Source organism: Phascolarctos cinereus, unplaced genomic scaffold (assembly GCF_003287225.1).
Source record: "Phascolarctos cinereus isolate Bilbo 61053 unplaced genomic scaffold, phaCin_HiC Scaffold_4;HRSCAF=312, whole genome shotgun sequence".
Lineage (NCBI taxonomy): Eukaryota > Metazoa > Chordata > Mammalia > Diprotodontia > Phascolarctidae > Phascolarctos > Phascolarctos cinereus.
Window position 1 is genome coordinate 253,267,388 of NW_027555847.1, and position 14,681 is coordinate 253,282,068.

Below are 14,681 nucleotides of genomic sequence, written 5' to 3' on the forward strand. Positions count from 1 at the left end.
ATATGAATTGAATAGGGAAAAAATATGGATGGAATCATTAACAAAAAAAAAACTGATGACATCCACAGCTACTGGCCAATATCTCCTTAAAATCAGTGTGCACTAGAATGATCGAAATGAACATCCAAGATCTCCAGGATAAAAATAAAAGAAGACAACAGGAAAACTTTTGCAAATGATTTTTGACAGTAGGCCACTTCAGTCCCATAATTGAGAGATCTTGAGAATACAATTTCCTACTGTCTGGTTTAAAAACAACGCATTTGACCCAGTAGAGCAGAAATTCCTAACCTTTTTTTGTGTCATGATCCCTTTGGCTATCTGGTGAGGCCTATGGACACCTCAGAATAGTATGTTTAAATGTATGAAATAAAATACAAAAGATTGTAAAGGAAACCAATTGTATTGAAATGCAGTTATCAAAATATTTTTTGAAAGTCCACAGGCACCAGCTTAAGGAACCCTGCGTTAGAATAAAATATGGGGGGTGGGGCACCAGCTAGGTGGCACAGGCTCTGGATTCAGGAGGACCCAGGTTCAAATCCTGCCTCAGACACATAACACTCACTAGCTGTGTGACTCCGGGCAAGTCACTTAACCCCAATTGCCTCACCAAAAAAAAAAAGAAGAAGAAAATATGGGCTCTTCCCACACACACAGGATCTACATGAGATGCTATCAGAGAGAAAACTTTGTTCAACAATCCTAGGGTTGCCAATGTCAAGTGAGACATAAAATAGAGATTTGCCTGACAAAGGCATTCACCTTTGTCATAAACTATGTCTTGTGTAGGGTCACAGTCAAAATGGCATTCTTTATAAATGGTGACTTCTTCCCAGTGCTTCTGCTTGTGAATGATTGTACAGTTATCCCTTCCACATCGCTGCTTTCCCCATGGCAGTTTTGATATATCACAGGTCAGCATAAGAAATTAAATGGGAATTTTGCAGAAGCCACAGAGGACACATGAAGGCCAGAACATGACACAGAAAAGGTTTACAAACTTAGAAATGCATAAAATATACATATGGTATTGTCTAATATCAACATATTTTATCTTTTCATATAAATATACAAAATTTCTTTTTTAAGTTAAAGTAGTAAAAGTTTATGAAAGAACTCAAAAGACACTAGAAGACACAGTTTTACGCAGATTTCCCAGATCATAGGGCACTGCATCCCTAACCCCTGCAATGTGAAAGAGAGAACTATATGCAGTCTCAGAGTACTGCAGGACCTCTTAAATGAATACATGCCTCTTCAAATGATACTCAACAACTCATACAAGAAAAAAGTGGATAAAGGATGTCATTTGCCCAAGGTATGACATGCACTTGGATGGGTTGATCAACACTTGGACTGAAACTACAGATGAACAACAAGCTGGTGCCAGAATTAAATGGGAAGAAGAGAATGAACCAGATTTCAATTGGGAGATTAGGGGTGTTTTCAGTCATCTCAAGCTTCTCCCTTATTCTTAAGCCATCTCTGTTTTTTTAAATATCAGTCACCTTCGAAATGGTACGTGACTGCTAATCATGATACCCCACTGAAAAGAAATAGTAACAGGTAATTCAAAGGGCCATGAGTAGCCATGTGTTAGTAAGCAAATTATGATATATTACCAATCATAACTTCTGCTTGGGAGGTGGGGAAGAAGGGTGATGTAAAAATATATAATCCAGGAAATGTATGATCAGAAAAGGACCCCTAGTAAGAACTAGGTATAACAGATGAACAGATTGAATGTTGCACTAGTACCATGAAATGTTAAAAACAAAAAACACCTTTTCTAGCATGTTGCCTGGGTCATTTATGGAGGATTATGGAAAGACGTGAGCAAGAATTACACAGATGGATAGCTTGTGATCTGCACCCCCAGAAGAAGTATCTATGTTGATAAGGTCCTAGATACATATAAGCATATATTAAAGTCCTACCCTAATGCCTCATTATGGACAGCTAAGTGGCAAAATGGATAGAGTGTTGGGTCTGGAATCAGAAAAACTCATCTTTCCACGTTCAAATTTAACCTCAGATACTAGCTGAGTGACCATAGACAAGTCACTTAATCCCCCCTACCTCAGTTTCCTTATCTGGAAGATGGCAAACCATTCCAGAATCTTTGCCAAGAAGACCCCAAATGGGGTCATGAAAAGTCAGACTCAACTAAAACAACTGAACAACAACAACAATGCCTCATTGGGGCATATAAGGGAACCTGAATTCTCGTGCTAATAGAGCTCACAGGTGGCTGGGCCCTTCCCTCCAATCAAAAAAGGCAGCAACATAAACTCTCTGTCTTTGGAGGGTCAACCTATCTAAATTCAGAAGTATTAATCACCAGAATTTGCCCCTATGTGATGAAGTGGGGGAGGAGGGAGGAGAAGGTGTTGGCACTACAACAATTCATAAACCATGTCTGCTAATCAGGGAGGTATGTGGTAAGGTCACTATCAACATCAGCAAAGAGGAACGTCCTCAGATTCTTAACAAAAATTATTCCCTAGCTAGAGACTAGGACTGCCTAAACCAATACAAAATGCCGTTCACTCATTTCAGTTTTCTGACTTTTTGTGACCCCATCTGGGGTTTTCTTGGCAGAGATACTAAAGCGGCTTGCCATTTCCTTCTGCAGCCTATGTTACCGATGAGGAAACTGAGGTAGACAGGGTTAGGTGACTTGCCCAGGGTCACACAGCTAGTGTCATGTCGGAAGCCACATTTGAACTCAGGTCTTCCTGATTCCAGGGCCAGAGCTCTATCCACTGTGCTACCTAGCTGCCCTACATACAAAATCCTTGATATTAAATCACAAGATATTTAAAGGGCACTTGGTTAAATAACCATCAGAGCACCTGGGCTTCTGGGTCATTAAAATAGGTAGTAGTCGTTACCCATAAATCCTTAGAGTACTCAGCTGGTATGCCTTTATAGATAACTATAAGGCAGTGACATCACGGGAAAGCCTTGTATCTTCAGTAGCTAATTTCTTATGTGCTCCAGTTTCTTCAGTCCTTCATCTTAACAACGTGGTAGCTAGTCTTGTCATCCTGGTCACCCTATTGTGGATGTGTTTGTTAGTCTCCTTCCTAAAATGTGCCTAGAACTGAACTCTATGTTCTAGGTAAGTCTAGAGTTCAGTCTAAAATAAAAAGCTATTTCATCTCCTCTCTTGTGTGAACATTCTGCCTCTCAGTGCAGCCTAAGATCATACACGGCTTGTTCTGGTTTTGTCTGTATCCCTGGCACCTAGCAGAGGAAGTACCTCGCAGGGAACAGGAGCTTAATAAATGTTTCTTGAATTACTGAATTCATTGGCCTATTCTTGACTCATATTGAATTTACAGACCACTAAAACTTCCTCATCTTTTTTACAGTATCTGTAGTCTAGCTGTCACTCACCCATCTTGTAGTTATTAAATATATTTATTTTTAAGTGTAGAAACATAGCAGCAGGAAAAAGCTTATTCAGTGCTTAAGGTAATAAACATCAGGCAAGGCATAAATCAAGGAAATGTGTGCTGGACAGAAGTATTTGCTGTAATGGAGGAGATCCAGGAAAAGAGGAAGCATGGATAAAGGATTCCTTGGATAAAGTGAAGTGCTCCTCACAGACCTGTTTGTGAATGAATCTGCTGGCTCAGTCAAATCCCTGGACATTGTAGAGACTCCCGGAAAAGATTTGCAATCAATTACTTAAAGGAGTGTGGCGTGTCCATCCGTGCACGAAAGATCAAATGGATGAAGAATGTCTGTTGCCCAAATTTCAGCATGAATTTGAATAGATATCCTATAGACAAGAGCTTTTCTGACAGTATATATTTATGAAGAGATGGTATAGTTTAAAAAGGACCTGGGTCCAGAGCTGAGAAGCCAAAGGGAAGGAAACTAGATCATTTTTGGAAAGTTGCAAAGCCCATTTACCGATCCTAGGCATGACAGCAAATGATTGTCTTTTCTATTAAAAAAAAAACTTTTTGCTAGTGTTGGTGTTTGGCAGGGAAAAAACTCCTCTGCCTTCAAAGAACTAATGACAGCTGTCACACAGAAGGCAATAGAAAGGTGTATGGTGGAAGTAAGCAAGCTGCAACACTTAAAACTGACATTTAAAAAGTTTGAGAGGGGCAACTAGGTGGTGCAGTAGATAGAGCACTGGCCCTGGAATCAGGAGGACCTGAGTTCAAATCCAGACTCAGACATATAACACTTAAGTAGCTGTGTGACCCAAGGCAAGTCACTTAACCCCATTGCCTAGCCCAAAAAAAAGTTTGAGAGGCGTAGTTTCTGGGTAATTTAATCATTTTATTAATAAGGCTAGCATGTTATTAATAAAAGAGGTCAGTGGCACTCTCAAATGCCAAAAACCCCTCATGGCTGTGGGCTCACAGTGCATATGCCCTGGAGCAGCTAGGTGGCACGGTGGATAGAGCACCAGCCCTGGAGTCAGGAGGACCAGAGTTCAAATCTGACCTCAGATACTCATTAACTGTGTGATCCTGGGCAAGTCACTTAACCCCAATTGCCAAAAAAGAAAAAAAAAACACAGTGTATATGCCCTTGGAAGAACAGGTGTTCCTGAGGATGGCAATCAACTCTGGTTTACAATTAATGAGAAAATGAATATTACAATGAGAGGTGGGCTATATTACAATGAGGGTCTTGAGGTACATGACACTGAGCATCTAAATCTTTGTCAAAGAGACAGCAATTTCCGTATCACCTGTCTGACAAAAGGGAGAATCCACATTTTCCAAGACCTGCCTGAGTACACAATGAGCAGGAATCCACCCACTTGCCTCCACTTAGAATTTCTTTTACTGTTTTTGGTTACATCTCAGTCATCCTGGCTGAGTAAATCTTTGAGAAAGATTCCCCCATGCTGGTTAAATTCTGGATGAGGAATAGTAAAGAGGGAAAACCTTGGTCTCAATTCAATAGTTTGTTGTTGATACAAGTAAGAAATAATAATTTCTCTCAAAACAATAAGGAACTCCAAAGAAAAACAAGAGGAAAGGATGTCGCGATGGAACAGGAACGTGGGTTGGTCATATGATAAGAGGGAGCAATGACAGGAACATGGCGTAAGAGCTTCACTGATACCCTCAAGATGTCAGAAAAAGGTCAGGAAGACTTCCAGTATGTTGGGTGGACTCTGTTCAGAAGTTTAGGAGAACATGAACCAGTATTACAGAGGATGGGTTGCAGTTTGCAATTAAAACAGATGAGATCACAGAACCATTTGAGTACTTGAATAAGACCTTATTCCTATTCATCTTTATTTATTAAATTCAACTTATTGTTCTAGTCTGTGAGGGTCATTAGGTTTCTTTCATCTGCACACTTTACGAACATGTTATTTGTACCTTCTTTCAAGACTGCTACAAATATTGAATAGCATAGGGCTGAGGATAGACTTCTGGGTCAGTCCAGTTGGGACTTCCTACATTGACACTGAACCATTAATGTCTCCTCTTTGGGTTAAACTGGTTAAAATCTTAAAGTTCCAAATCATCTAGTCCTCATTCCTCCATCTTGTCCCCGAGGACAGCAGATTTTGTCAAATGCCTTTCTGAAATCCAGGTTATGATATGACATTTCCCAGACTTATTAGTTTAGTCAAAGAAGAAAATTAGGCTGGCATGACTTGTTTAGGATAAGCCTCTGCCTCAGTTTATTCAACTGTAAAATGGAGATGGGCCGCTATGTGGTACAATGGATAGTGTTGGGCCTGGAGTCAGGAGGACCCAAGTTCAAATCTGGCTTCTGACACTCACTAGCTGTGTGACCTGAGCAAGTCACTCAACTCTGTTTGCCTCAGTTTCCTCATTTATAAAATGAACCAAAGAAAGAAATGGCAAACCACCATCTTTGCCAAGAAAACTCCAAATGATGTCACAAAGAGTCGGACACCATTGAAATGACTGAACAACAACAAAAAAAAATGGAGATAATAGTAACACCTACTTCTCAGGGTTGTTGTGAGGTGATATTTGGTAAAGCACTTAGCACAGTGCCTGGTACTTTGTAGGTACATAATAAAAGTTTATCCCAAACCCCCCCCCTTTTTACCCTCTTCAATAATGTTTTCAAGTACTTTGTCAGGAATCAAAATCAAGCTCTCAAACCACGAATTTTAAAGAGTTCAACCTCTTCACTTTTTTTTAAACAAAAAAATACTAAGTCACCTTTTATTGCACTTTAAGATTTTAAAAGCATGGGATTACAATAATTCAGACATCATTTGCACACTTCCAGCACTGGAATAGTCTCTTGTTCTCCAGTGTTCTTTCAGAGGTAAGGAGCAAGCCTTCAGCAATCTCATCACTAGACCCAAAGGCTAGCTTACTTGGGACTAGTGACTTGGGAGAACTAATCTGGAGGGCAGTTAAACGTTCTCATTATATCCTCATTTATCTTTAAATTCAACTACTTGTTTGTCATTTTTTAAAAGCCACTTTTCTGGCTTCAAGATTTAGCTCCTACCTTCAGCAGGATCTGTACTTTAGCTCTCCTAACACTTAGTTTAGAAGACTGAGGCAGTTTTTGTATTTGTCCTCATTTATTTTCCTTTGCTTCCATCGCCTGTATTTTTTCTAAAATTTAAATTGGTCAGAGTTGAATACACATCATTCTATCTCGTTTTTTTCCTCTTTTCCTTTTTCGCCAGAATTTATTGTGTTGCAAAACTTTGTTTTAAAAAAAAAAAGGTCTCATTTCTTGCATGCCAAATTTCTTTTGAGAATTTCGGGTCATAGGAATTTTTGTTCTGTCCTTTCTTAGTCAGCATGCGTTAATTATGCCCCTAGCCCTGGGAACTGAGGATGCAAAGAAAAGCAAAAGGAGCCCAAGATCTAGCTGCCCCACAAACACAAGCTATATATAGGATAAATAAGAAATGGTCAACAGAGGAGGAAAGGCACTACAATTAAAAGGGATTGAGAAAGACTTCCTGTTCAGAATCTAACCACCGTGAATCTAAGGTTACTCTGTGCCTGACTTTCCCAGATCATGAACTCTATAATGAACCCTTCAAGGCTCCCATTATTTCACCACAGCACCATGGTACAGTCAAAAGAACACTAAATTTGGAGTCATAGCTTGGGTTCAGATCCTGCTATTGACACACCCTGTATGGCAGATATAAGATTGCAAACTAAGACTTTGCTAAAATGTGGTACGCAGAACTGAACATAATATTCCAAGATGCCTACGCTAACCAGAGGTCTGACTGCTGAGCCCAGAAAGGTGCCGAAGCTGAGGAGTGACCTGCTTGATCCAGCATGCTGGTAGCTGAGATGGTGCGCTCCACAGTGTGGAGGCAATTCCATCAATTGGATTATACCTGGAAGTGAGTTCAGTGGCTACACCTACCTTCTGAGATGTCACAAGGCCCCATACCAAATGAAAGAAGACAGAAACAGAAGGTGATTCCCATCCCAGGCACAGGCTTGCTTGGAAGACCAGGTGCTAGCCCTGTGAAAGGGAAGCTGCTCACCCCACCATTCCTTTGGAGCTCAGAGACACGTCCTCATAAGAGACAGCAATTTGGCCAGTTAGTGTATCTTTTGTATGCAAACTCAGTCCTAGCTGAATCACCAATTACAAGGCTTTTTCACAGGCAGAAACAGTCACACAATTCCCATGCATTTTCTGAATCAAGGAGCAGGAACCCTTCTGTTTCATATTATCATGAATTTTTGGAAACAAACCCCCTTAGTCCCTACATGGCCCCCAAATGCTCCTAGGACTGAGCTTCAGTGGCTAGTCTGCCGTTCCAGATGCATATGACACTCCTCTCCTAGCCTCATTCTTATCAAGAATTTAAATCACTCTTGTGTTGTCTATTTCAAAGGGTCTTCAAAGGTACTGAGAATGGTGATCAATAAGATGACTCTCGGGGCAGCTAGATGGTGCAATGGATAGAGCACTAGCCCTCGAGTCAGGAGGACCCGAATTCAAATCCATCCTCAGACACATAACACTCACTAGCTGTGTGACTCTGGACAAGTCACTAAACCCCAATTGCCTCACCAAAAAAAAAAAAAAAGTGATTCTAAAAGGGTCTAAGGACAGATAGTGGAAGTCTAACACTAACTACACTCTTCCTAGTCATCTTCTTAATGAAGAACAATAAGGAATCTTTAAAAAAAAAATAATGAGTTGGCAAGTTGGACAAGGATGCACAGCAAAGGAAAACATAGGAACATTTCCATAAATGGTGTATAAAGAACACTATCTTCTCCACGATACTTACTAAATCTCAGGTATGGAAAAAGTGTAATACTGCATAGTTTGGCTATGGGATGTACCGACCTCTGTGTACCTAAGAAGGCAACAAGAGCTCACTCCCTCCTCTACGTAGCTTTAAAAATAAATAAAATAAAATAAAAGGTTGTTGTTAATTTGTTTGCTTTTGCCTCGTGAAAGGCCAGAGGTTTTGGTTAAGATTTTGCCTCTTTGTTTGTATATTTATTTGACTTTGGTGGAATTAAATTTAATTTTAAATTTTTTAATTAATAAAAAATTGATTTTTGGAAGGAAAATAACCATTTTATCTCACTAAAAAGATTGGTTTCTCTTACAGTCATTGATTCTTGCTGACTAAGACCTGACTTCTCATTTTCCCATGAGCAAACGGATGATTGAACCACTCACTGGTCTGCTCATGTGCTCCCTTTCCCCCATCCTGAACCCTACCAGGATGAGAGTTTTTGCAGAAAATCTGGTGTTGTTGCTTATTAGGCAATGTAGAGGTTACAGGCATTCAGCACCTCCCAAGGAGTGAATCACAGTCACGAGACAAGGGGAGTGTAGGGAGAAACTGCTTACTTTTAAATTATCTGACCGATATTGGATCTTTGGGGGTGGAGAAGACAGATCAGGGTCTTTGTTTGCAAAGGCCCATGCTCCTAAACTTTGGGTGGGTATAACACGTAAGAATCCAGTACTTGGTGGACCGGTTCATCCCTGCTGGTGTGCTAAATGAGACTTCTCTTTGAGATGAACTTACTGTCCTGGAGCGTTTGTAAATTTGCAGCTCTTCAAAGTCCCAGTCCGCCACTAGCACCATGGAAAGTGGGATGGATTGGAAGTCAGACAGCACTGTTTAAAATCCCAGGTCCTACTTCCTATGTGACAGGAGTAAATTATTTTACCTTTCTCAGCCTCAGTTTCCCCCGGGTGCCTTCCAGCTCTAAATCTCCATCTACTCATTTACATGAACTTCTCCAGCTTCAGTTTCCTCATTTGTAAAATTGACAAGATAATGTCCAATATCCCTTCCAGATATAATGATCTATGAAGTACCATCCCCCCCCAAAAAAAATCCTGAGGGGTTGTTTCTTCATTGGGCAGCCAATCAACACACATTTATTAAGTGCTTGCTGTATGCCAAGCACTCTGCTAGGCTCTGAGGCTATAAAAAAAAAAACCAAAACTAGCTCCTGACCTCAAGGACTTCAAATCCAAATAGAGGAGACAATGTGTAAATACAGCTAGGTCCAGATTTGTACTACTAATATAATGTTCTAATTCACATAGCATATTTTTATTGTTTCCATCTGGCAAGAACCCATTACCACATTTTACCTAATTATTACTTTATTTATTTATTTACTTAGTTTTGGCTAGGCAATGAGGTTAAGTGACTTGCCCTGGGTCACACAGGAGTAAGTGTCAAGTGTCTGAGGCAAGATTTGAACTCAGGTCCTCCTGACTCCAGGGCCTGTGCTCTCCACTGCTCCACCTAGCTGCCGCCTAATTATTACTTTAAATACTGCTCATTTGGATACATATAACCAGACCACTTCACAGGGGTCAGTATTTGCACTAATGAGACCTGGTCTAAGCAGGGCACATAGAAGATAGATCTCAGAGGGGACTAGAAATGATCCCTACAGAAGGTCTTGTTATTGTTGGTGTTGCCGCTGCTTTGTTCTCAGAGAGGACCAATGATATCAGGAGGGCGATGTCTTGACTTGCAAGTGAATTGGATTTAAGTGAGGCAGGGCTGAAGGAAATTACAGAAACTAAGAGGCAGAGGTGAGGAAGGACAACATTCCAACAACTCGTGCAAAAACACGGAAAATGTTGTGTTTGAGGAACAGCAAGCAGGCCAGGGTATAGCTGGAGCTTAGAATCTGTGGTGTGAATTGGAAGGTGTGAACGGATTGAAAAGGTAAGAAGAGGCCAGGCCCAGAAGAGCGTTAGATGCCAAACTGAGAACTCTACATTTGGTTCTAACTATTGCTCCTAATAATCTGGTTAACCAACCATTCTTCTCTTTGGCCCCAGGACTTCCAGATATCCTCAAATCATAATGTTGGGGGCAGTTAGGTGGTGCAGTGGATAGAGCACCAGCCCTGGATGCAGGAGGACACGAGTTCAAATCCAGCCTCAGGCACATAACACTTACTCCTGTGTGACCCTGGGCAAGTCACTTAACCCTACTGCCTAGCCGGAAAAAAAAAAAGTTGAGATTTTGGGGCAGCTATGTAGTGCAGTGGATAGAGTACCAACCCTGGATGCAGGAGGACCTGAGTTCAAATCTGACCTCAGACAAGTAACACTTATCAGCTGTATGACCCTGGGCAAGTCACTTAACCCCATTGCCTAGACAAAAAAAAAAAAAAAGAAAACCAAATCATAACATTGCTTCCAATTTTGGATATGTCCACCTCAGGATACTTGTTTGCCTGTGACCATGAAAAAAACAAACACAAAAGAGGTAAGGGTAAAACCCAGGTCTAGGCTTGCCTTAATTCCCATGGCAACGTGGAGGTGAGAAGAGAGGCCAACAAAGTCATTCTCTCACAAAGCGGTCCATTCTATTTTTGGACAACTCTATTGGAAAATGCTTCCTTATTTTATTATTTTTTTTTTGCTTCCTTATTTTAAACTGAAATGTGTTTCCCAATAATCTCCCAGCATAAATTCTTCTTCTGCCACACAGAGTTACACAGAATCCTAATTCCTTGTCCACATGATGGCTTTTGAAACATTTAGATATTTGAAATATTTGAAAATTAACAGTATGTTCTCTGCTATAGCCTGCCTTCATAAGGTTAAACATCCTGACTTCTTTCAACCAATGCTGATATGACATGGTTTCCAGAGTTCCTCACCGTCCTTTTTTGAGCATGCTCCATGTCCTTGCAACAGAGTTCCCAGAACTTAACCCAATACTAGATTATTCCTATGAGTAAGTACAAACCAGGGAGTTGAGAAGCTGTTAGGGGAATTTCCCCCCCCTCATTTTAGAGGCGACTTTAGTGCCATCTCCTAGAAAAACTATTCTCAAAGGGGGCATCTAGGTAGTGCAGTGGATAGAATGTTGGGCCTGGAGTCTGAGTTCAAATCTGGCCTCAGATACTTACTAGCTGTGTGACCCTGGGCAAGTCACTTAACCTTGTTTGCCTCAGTTTCCTCATCTGTAAAATGAGCTGGAAAAGGAAATAGCAAACCACTCCAGTATCTTGGCCAAAAAAATCCCAAAATAACTAAACAACAACAAGTCTGACCCTCATTTTTCCAGAAGAGAGGTATTTGTGAGAGGTTCTGAGAAGTCAAATAACTTGCCTAGGATTATATAGTCAACTGCAGAATTGCCAAGGAAACCCCAAATAGGATAACAAAGAGTCAGATACAACTGAAATGACTCAACAGTCAAAACAAGGGGAAAATGGAATGGATGTGGGATGGGTTTATAGTCTATCAGTTCAAAGAGAAGACAGAAAAAAATGTTTCTGAAATGCAGTTAATAGAACTGGCCTATAACCAAAAATTGTGGGAGAATTCAAATAGTGAGAGATTTGCTAGAAGCCTAATTTATTCAGAAAAGCATCTAATAAATCCTTGAAGTAACTTACTAATAATTCCATTTCTCAAAAGGCAGAGAAAACAATGAAGAGAACTACTCTCAACTGAATGGTGACAAAATGATAGAAGTGATAGAAACAACTTCATCTTGGAATCTGCAATGGTGAAGGAAATGAATGGTGGACATAGATGTGTACTCCCTTTCACTAAGAGAGCTGAAGTTTAGGTTCTAGGCTCTTAGCAGAGACAGGACAGTTGGGAGAACCAGTGTCTCCTCTCATGGGAAAATGGTAGGTAGCACTCAACTGATCATTGCAGCTGAAACCCATTGGGTGGTAAGGGTAACAACCACTTAGTAGGGAGAAGGGGAGGGAGAGAGGAAGGGGGAAGACAAGGGGAAGGAGAGAGGAAGGGGGAGACCAGAGGAAGGGGAGAGAAGAGGGGGGAGAGGAAAAAAATAGAGTAAGGAGTAGAAAAAAGGAAAGTCAGGGGCAAGATCAAGTGGGAGGGAGACAGGTGCCAGTGGGCAGCAATGCCAGCATGTTGCTCACAGAAGACACCGGTGGCTTTGCAGTATCACAAGCTTAAGGGGTTCCTGTATATCTTTATGTTCTCCATTCATCATGTCTTTTTGTGTTGACTCTTCCCCCAATGGTTTGTCTATTTATAGGAGGGTTGATTCCAGTTTATGAGTCAAATGTTCTCTTATTTTTCTTACTATGTACTATTTCCTAAAATTTTTGTGCTTTGGAGAAGAAAAAAACTCCTCAAATCTTAGAGTGGATCAATAAATTCATAATCAGTTAATTAGCTTTTAGCATATTATTTATGATGCTTCATTGGACTGATTAGAGTTAAGGGAAGACATAAGGACTACCCTCAAAGAGGGTATCATCTAGATTATTATCATAAGTAACTAGCAATTATTATCCCATAAGCCAAAAATTCAGAGAACTGTACGAAAGGAAATAGGTTTATGATTCACTTAGACTTATTTCAGTTCAGCAAATACATATTAAGTAACTAGGATGTGCCAGGGGTTGCAAAGACAAAAATGAAACAGGCCTAGCCCTCAAGGAGGGCTTCAGCTTGGGGACTGAAAGTTGTACACTGACAGGTGGACTCAGAAGCTTAAGGCAAGTGGAGGGGAGGTGGAAATAAGTCCTTTATATAATGTAAATAACCATTTTTTATTTAACTGTCTTTCATAGTTGAATTTCTGTATTCTGGCAACCCCCAATAATCTTGGCTTGCTAATTCAGCTTTACCATAGTGTAATTAATGTATTCTCAACAAATCTCTCTTTAAAGTCACAAAAGCTTAGGGCAGGGTAAAGAGTCATGAATGGATCTAGAATGACTAGACCTATTTCCTCAAACTACGCCCCACACCCCCAGTCATTTTGGGCAAGTCACTTTGCCTATGAAGTAAATATACAAAACAGCTTCAGGAGAAGTTTAACAAACGGATGGGTAAGGGTGTGGTTTGGTTTGTTGGTGGTTGTTCCATCTTTTTCTGTGGATTAAGGCAAACAGAGGTTAAGTGACTTGGCCAGGGTCAGGTAGCTAGTAAGTGCCTGAGGCCAAATTTGAGCTCAGATCTTCCAGACTTCTGGCCCAGAACTCAATCCTCTGCACCACCAGGTTACTATCTGTAAAATGGGAACTTTGTCCGGGATGACTTACCCTCCATTGCCTTCTACCTATAACATACTGTGAGTCGCATCATTGTCCTTTTCCTCACTAACAGAAAGCTCCAGATAAGCTAACCTAAAAGCATTCAAAAGGAAAGGGAAGGAGCTGTTTGGCAGGGAGGAGAGAGGCACAGGAAGGAGGATCAGAAGCAGAATTCTACAATTTTGCCAAGGTTGGGCCCCAATTCATCCATCTTCTACTTTTCTATGAGAAGTTAGTGCTGCTCTAGTCGAACATCTGTGACTGATAAATTTGCTTAGTTGGCTTACAAAATGAAAGATAAAAAATCTGGAAAGGATAATAAGTGTCAGACTGTCTTTTAAGGAACCATTCATTGTCTCACATGCTATGACTGGCCTTGGGTCATTGTGGCCATTCTTCAGAAGGGAGACTTAGGATTTCTCTTTGGAGGATCGTTTTTTGCTAATGATGGGCTTCATTGATCTGCATATCTGGGAGAAAGTGTACCTGGAGGACATAGAACTGCATCAGCAGTGGGTAGCAACAATACTAAACCTGAGGATGATGTGGGATAGGAAAAACGTGTAGAAGACAGGAGAAAAAGACAAGTGACTTCACAAATCAGTGTGTCAATGCATTTTGCGTGATCTCAGAGTTGGAAAACCGGCCTGAAAAACACCCTCTCTAAAAGATCTCCCAAATTGTCATATATCCAGAGCTCCAGTGATCTAGAATCTCCTGAAGCAGCCTCATTCCACTCTGTATAAATGATGATGATGATGATAGCTAACATTTATATGTGCCAGGTACTGTGCCAAATGTCTGAGGCTGGATTTAAACTCAAGTCTTCCTGACTCCAGGCCCAGTGCCCTTCTACTGCAACACTTAGCTGCCTATAAGTTTAGCTAGTTAAAAATAATAATAAATAACATTTATATAGCACTCATTTACTAAGCACTTTATGATTATTGTCTCATTAGATCCTCTCAACAATCCTGGGAGATACTCCTATTTTACAGATAAGGAAACTGAGGTAAACAGAAGGTAAATGACTTGCCCAGGGTCACATAGCTAGTAAGTATCTGAGGCTTCATTTGAACTCAGGTTTTCCTGAGTCTAAGGCTGACACTCATTCCATTGCCACCTAGCTGCCCCCAAGAAGGTTTTTCCCTACTTCAAGCCCAAATCTGCCTTCCTGTGTCTTCC